We start from the raw sequence: 6,918 nt of genomic DNA, 5'->3' as shown, positions 1-6,918 counted from the left end.
CCAGACCCGCCCCCTGGTGGGCTGAGCTGGCCACACACACACACACACACACACACACAATAAATAAATGTAATAAATAAAAATAAATAAATATTTAATAAATGAGCCTTAACCATTACCCTACACCACATGCCAAAATTAATTTAGATCTAAATGTAAGACCCAGTACCACAAAAAACTGAAGGAGAAAGAAAGGGAGGGCAGGAAGGAGGAAGAAAGGGAGGAAGGAAAGAAAAAAAGAAGGAGGGAAGGAAAAAGAATGGGCCCTATCAAAATAAAAACTTCATTGGTACGGTACTGGTGATTGAACCCAGGGCCTTCACACTTGGCTACCTCCACAGCCCTTTTTCATGTTTTCAGGTTTTGTTGTGTTTGTTTGAGATAGGGTCTTGTTAAATTGCAGAGGCTAGGCTTACACTTGTAACCCTCCTGCCTCAGCCTCCTGAGTAGCTGGGATTACAGACATGAACCACCACTGCTAGGTGCTAAAAGCTTTCAATAAATCGAGCGTACCAAGTACTGTTAAAGATGTGAAATAGCTGAAATTTTCATACACTTCTTGTGGGAACATAAAATTACAAACACTTCAGAAAGCAGTCTGGCAGTTTCTTCAAAAATGAAATATCTAACATACGACCCACCTAATTCTTTCCTAAATATTTAAGGGTAATTAAAAAAAAATTATCCAGCATAGCTGGATACAGTGGCACATGTCTGTAGTTTTTGAACTCTGTGAAGCTGAGGCAGGAGAATCAAAATTATGAGCCCAGCCCAAACAAAATTTGTACTTATTTATTTATGAGACAAGGTCTCACTATGTACTACATAGATCCGACTCATAGTGATTTTCCTGTTGTCAGCCTCCCAAGCGCTGGGATTATAGGTAGATGCCACCACACTCAGTCTCAATCACCTTCTCAGTGCATCCTAGGGACAGGGCCAGCACGGCAAGCCAGGAATTGAACCCCCAGTCCCTGTGCTCCTCCTAAGCAGGTGCTTTAGTCCACTGAGCTGTTTGGTCTTGAACTCACTTTGTAGTTCAGGCTGGCCTGCCACACAGAGTGATCCTTCTGCTTCAGCCTCCTGAGAGGTAGGATTTACAGGAATAAGCTACCACACCCAGCTAAATACATTTTTTAAAAGGGTTGGAGGTATAGCTCAGTGCAAAGGACCCAGGTTCAATTCCTAGTACTATAAGAAAGAGAAAGGAAGAAAAATAAAAAGGAAAAAAGAAAGAAGGAAAATAAGCAAGAAAAAGAAAGGATATGTCCACACAAAGACCTTACATCAATGTTATTTACAGAAGGTTTTTTTTTTTTTTTTTTTTTTTTTTTTTTGCGGTACCAGGGATTGAACTCAGGACTTTGAGTTCAATAAGTGACAGGCAAGCACTTGTTCTATTGAGCTATCTCCCTGGCCCAGAAGTTTTATTTCTTGATGATGATGATGATTTGTATCAAGGATAGGGTTGAGCACCTTGCACTTGCCAGGCAGGTAACTTACACAGAGGAGTTTTATTTCTAATAATCCCAAATGATTAACAACCAAATTTCCCTTAGCAATGATTGGATTAAAGAACTGTGGTATATCCATATAATGAAGTATGACTCAGTAAATAAAAGCTATCAATTCACATAGCATGGATGAAGTCAGGTGTGGTGGTGCATGCCTGTAATCCCAGCTCGTGGGAAGCTAGGATGCAGGCTCACAAGTTTGAGCCCATGCCAGACAATTTAGTGAAATCCTATCTCAAAGTAAAATAAAAAGATCTGGGATGTAGCACATTGCAAAGGAAATGGGTTCAATCCCTAGTACTAACACACACACACACACACACACACACACACACACACGCACACATACACACACACGGAACAGTGTTATCTCAACTACTGATATTATTGAAGCTACCTAGAAGGCTATAGGATACAGATTCCAGGTTGACTTACTCCCACACACACACCCCATGTGCAAATACCATATTTAGCTACACTCATCGAAGCCCCATAATGGTCAAGAAATTTAGCTTCAAATTAAATCTACTCTAGCTAGTTTAAGCAGCAAAAGATTAGACAGTATTTATTTATTTTTATTTATTTATTTATTTATTTATAACAAAATCCACACAGTTTATTTATCTCTTAGTTTTTCAAAAATTGAAAATATCAAGGCTTACTACTAAGGAAAACAAACAAACAAACAGAAAACCTGAGAGCCCTCCCCTTCTCTGAAGTCATGGAACATGTTAGGAAGTGCAAGTGGGCAGGTGGGTGCAGAGAACCAGGAGGGAGGAGGGTGAGAAAAACTCCCTGCATCCAAAAAGCCATTCAACAAAGACTGATAAATACAGGGCACTAGCAGAGCTGGTAAAAACAAGGAGCAGTAGTGTGAGAGGTTGTGCTGTGGAAACAGCCTCCCTCTTTTTTTCTTTTTTTCTCCTCAGGCAATGCTAGCCCAGAGCATGACTTACCCTTTCTAGATCTAAATCTTGACACCACCACCACCACCACCACCCACCACCACACCATTCTTCCTTTCATATATCAGAAAAGAGAAGCAGTGGTAATTTTGTCTTCTATCATTGTTTCATGTGTGAATTTTTAGGAAGGAAAAGCTGAGGCAGGGAGTGCCACTGCTTCCCGTTTCCCAAGGTGGTAGGAATACCTCAGAACCTGCACAGGACAATAAACCAGGAAAAGTCAGGTGAAGGCACTAGCCCAACCTGCCTCCCTAGCTCAAGTTGTATGGTTTACATAATCATTAGCAAAGTCTAAGAACCTTTCTGTGAGTATTGCAAAGATGGAACGTAGAGAGACGTGAGGAAGGTCTTGGCGGTAGGGAAAGATGGACTGAATCTGCTAGTCAAGAAGTTCAACATATCAATACTTGATGAAAGATACCTGCTCCTTGGGGCTGGTGAGATGGCTCAGTGGTCTAAAGCACCTACTTGGAACAAGCTTGGCAAGGCACAGGGACCGCGGTTCAATCCCCCAGCACCACATGCCAGCCAGCCGCGCCCCCTGGTGGGCTGAGCTGGCCACACACACACACACACACAATAAATAAATAAAAATTTAAAAAAATAAAAAAATAAAACATCTCTATTAAAAAAAAAAAAAAGAAAGATACCTGCTCCTTATTATGCCTAAGATGTTTGAAATGCAGTGAGATAGTGAGGTTAAGCTCAATAGCCTAAATCCTTTGATAATAACAATAAGCTTGTCTTCTGGATGGTTAACAACCTAAGTTTGCAGACCAAAATTAGAGAAAAAGGAGGGCTACAAGGAAAGCCAACATTTTGGCCCTAACCTTCTAAGGTCAATTAAGACTCAGGACATATGAGAACTTGTACTGTAACATCATGTACCTCGGTAGTATCCCAAATTTTCTGATCAAGAAGATTATGGGGCCAAAGAGGAAAGTGATCGATGATGTAGAATGTGCTTAAGGAGAGTCACATGGGGAGAAAACTCTCTCTCAGGCTTTCACAGAGAGCACATTGGCCAAGCAATGGCCATGACTCATCCACATGGCTGACACTTACAAAGGTTCTACAATCTGAGGTACAGGATCTCAGGATAAATCCTGAGGGCATGTCACTGACCTTCTCAGACCAAAAAGCTACAACTCTTGTTGCACAGGTCCTGCTTTACCTTGGTCTTATCCATCCAGTAGAAAAGTATGAAGATGAAATATAGGAAGTAAAGCCATGCTGTTATGTTGAGCTGTGGGGGACTCAGGCCAATAATTTCTGACATTGCCAGTTAAACAGAAGACCCAATGCTATTATGGGCTACTGGACTCTTTTAGAATATTTTGCTGAGTTTACACACCTATAATATTCAATAACGGAACTTAGAAAAAATAGGGTATACAGATGAATGTTCATTTTGTATCTGTGTATTCAAAGTGGTTAGGATAGATATATAGTTGCATTCTCTTAATGAACAGAATGATTTGTTCTAATGGTGTTTGTAAATAGGATCTCAAGTCTGCATCTTGTACAGCAATTAGCCACTAAGAAGAATATATGCAGTGTGTCATTTGTTGAAACTGTACTTCCGATTTGATTTGAAACTGTCTCATTGCTGTTTATCAATAAAATTTTGGAAAAAAAAAAAAGAAAATACACTTAAAAAAAAAAAAAAAAGAACCGGCACAGGCGATTAAGGGTTATCTTGTACCACTGTCCTGGAAATACAGCTTCAAGACACTAAAGACATCAAAAGCCATCATTAAGGGCTGGCCAGATAGCTCAGCGGATTAAAACTGCAGGTGGTTCCCATAACCCCCCCATGCTGTTCCGCCCGCCCCCTGGGGGCGCACTGAAAAAGCCATTGAGCCTGGGCTTGGTGGCCTGTGCCTAGGAAGCTGAAAACAGGAGAACCATTATGCGTCTGATCTGTGTAATGAGACCCTGTAGACCCTGTACTAAATACATTAAAAACAAGCAAACATGATCAATGTCCTGGCAGAAGGTGACAGGAAGGGGGATGCGTGGTATTTATTAACAGTAGGAGCCTTCACCCTTCTTCAAGAACACCTCCTCCCTTGCCATCTGAATGGGGCCATTGGCACATGTCCTGGTGGTCCTGGACTTCCCCAAGTAGATTGTTCCACACAAATGGCCCCCTAACCCCATAAACAAAATGGCAAAACATCAGAGAAAACAAAAAGGAAAAACTTAGTTTCTGTGTCACCTAAAATTTCCTGGAGTGGGCTGGCCGCAGAGTGGAGCTCAGAGCCAAAGTTCAGGTGCTTCTTTCTCTTTTCCTTGAGGTGCAGGCTGTGTCTGGATCCATGGTTGGAGCCATGGCCTGAACTATGTAGGAGTCTCTTCCGGCTCCTACTTCGACTCTGTTCTTCCTCATAGCGACATTCACGGTCTGCTTTTCAGGCTTCTTCTTCTGGTTCATCCCAATCTTTCCCACTCTCTTCTTCATGGCCCAATGATTCCTTGGAGTAGTCTGACGCTTCTGCTTCTGATGAATAATCTTCATCACTATCTTCCTTTTCCTCTTCATATTCATCCTCTGAAGGACTGAAAGTCTCATCTTCAATTTCAGACTCTGAATCCCCTCCCTCAGCATCACTCCCCTCACCCTCAGGTTCCAGGAAAGATCAGCCACCCTGCTTGAAGAAGCCCTCACTGCCTCACTCTGTGGGCTGTGAGTCCTGCGGGCTTGCTCCTGGACCACGATGGTCATCATTCTTGATGACGATGGTCATCATTTTTGTCCAGATGAAGGACTGTACTCTTTCTGTGTACTTTAGGTCACAAGTATTCAACCATTCATCAGTGGGGTCCAAAGAGGTGATTAGACAGTATTTAATGACACAGCAGGGTAAGGTGGCGCACATCTGCAATCCCAGCACTTAGGGGGCTGAGCCAGGAGGATTGCCATGAGTTTGAGGCCAGCATGAGCTACACAATGAGTTCAAGGAATTACAGAGCAAAATCCTGCATCAAAAGAACAAAATGAACCAGAACAAGAGGGAGACAGGAGGGGAAGGCAGGGGAGGGGAAGGGAGGGAAAGAGAAGGAAGGGGAGGAGAGGGCAGAAGAGGGAAGGGCAGGGGAGGGGAGGGGAGGAGAGAGGAGAGGAAAAAAGAGAAGAGAAGAGAAGAGAAGAGAAGAGAAGAGAAGAGAAGAGAAGAGAAGAGAAGAGAAGAGAAGAGAAGAGAAGAGAAGAGATGCGGGGAACTACAACTTAAAGAAAATCTACTACAGATCTCATAGGAGAGAGATGATCATTTATTGCTACTTAACAATTGAGGAAAGGAGGAAAGTAAACTGCTCCTCCATGGTTACTCAGAAGGACCTCGCCCAAAGGTTCAGACAAGGTTTCCTCTACAGCTTGAACATGGGTGTGTAGAAGGAATAAAGAAAGCATAGGCCCCCCTCCGCTGGCTCCTCTGACATTAAGATGTGACCTCTCATTTGACCCATTGTCCTGTAACTGTCAGGAACAGGCTAGTTCACACCACAGAAGAGTCTGGAAATTTAACCACTTAAGCTATAAAAAGCAATAAATACATCAGTACCAGATTGTCACACCACTCACTAATTCATCCTCACTTTCTTTTTTCAGTAGTGCTGGTGACTGAACCCAGCGCCTCTCGTGCGTTAGGCAAGAGCTGTACCACAGGCCCGCACCTGCAGCGCCATTTCCTCTTTTACTTCTTTTCTGGGGACAGTCCTTGGACAGCAGGCAGAATTTCACCTTTTTGTAGGTCCTACTCATAATCTCATTTATTTTCAACTCTAAGTATTTTCCCGTACAAGTTCCTTTCTACCACCCCACCTCTTTTAATATTTTAGTATCACTGAAGACAACTCATCCTATTCTCTTCTTCTACTTGTTTGTCGATTCCGTGGGCCTCTGTCATCAGTTTCTCCGGGAAGTCCTGGTTCCCGCATATGGTGTGGGTGCGTCGCCCAGGGACCGGGTGGTATCTGGCCTTCTCCTATTACTCTGCTATTAAGCAGGTTCTGTGACTGCCTCACTCTGTGGGCTGTGAGTCCTGCGGGCTTGCTCCTGGAGAAGCAAGTCTTTGTCACTCATCTTTATAAAGACGTCACCACCCAGGCCAGTGCCTGACAGAAAGCAGCTTTAATAAACAACTGCCGAGTTGTATATATTCCCGTCTCTTTAAGGGATCTCGCTTACTCTAATGAAGACAGACTTCTATTTTTGTCTTTGAGCTGTCTTCTGCCATCTCATTGTATCTCCCTCCCTCATTAAAAGATCTTCCCTTTCTAAGTGAAGGTCATCATTATGTACTGCAAGCATGTACTACTAAAAATAAATTGTTTTTAAAAAGTTATAGAAGGCAAATCATAGTTCTGTTTGTTCACCAGTGCATAAACATCACAGCTTTAGCCTCAAGATAAAAACTAGAATATAAGAGGGACCG

Source organism: Octodon degus, unplaced genomic scaffold, assembly GCF_000260255.1.
Source record: "Octodon degus isolate 3935 unplaced genomic scaffold, OctDeg1.0 scaffold00098, whole genome shotgun sequence".
NCBI lineage: Eukaryota > Metazoa > Chordata > Mammalia > Rodentia > Octodontidae > Octodon > Octodon degus.
This window is presented reverse-complemented; position numbering follows the sequence as displayed.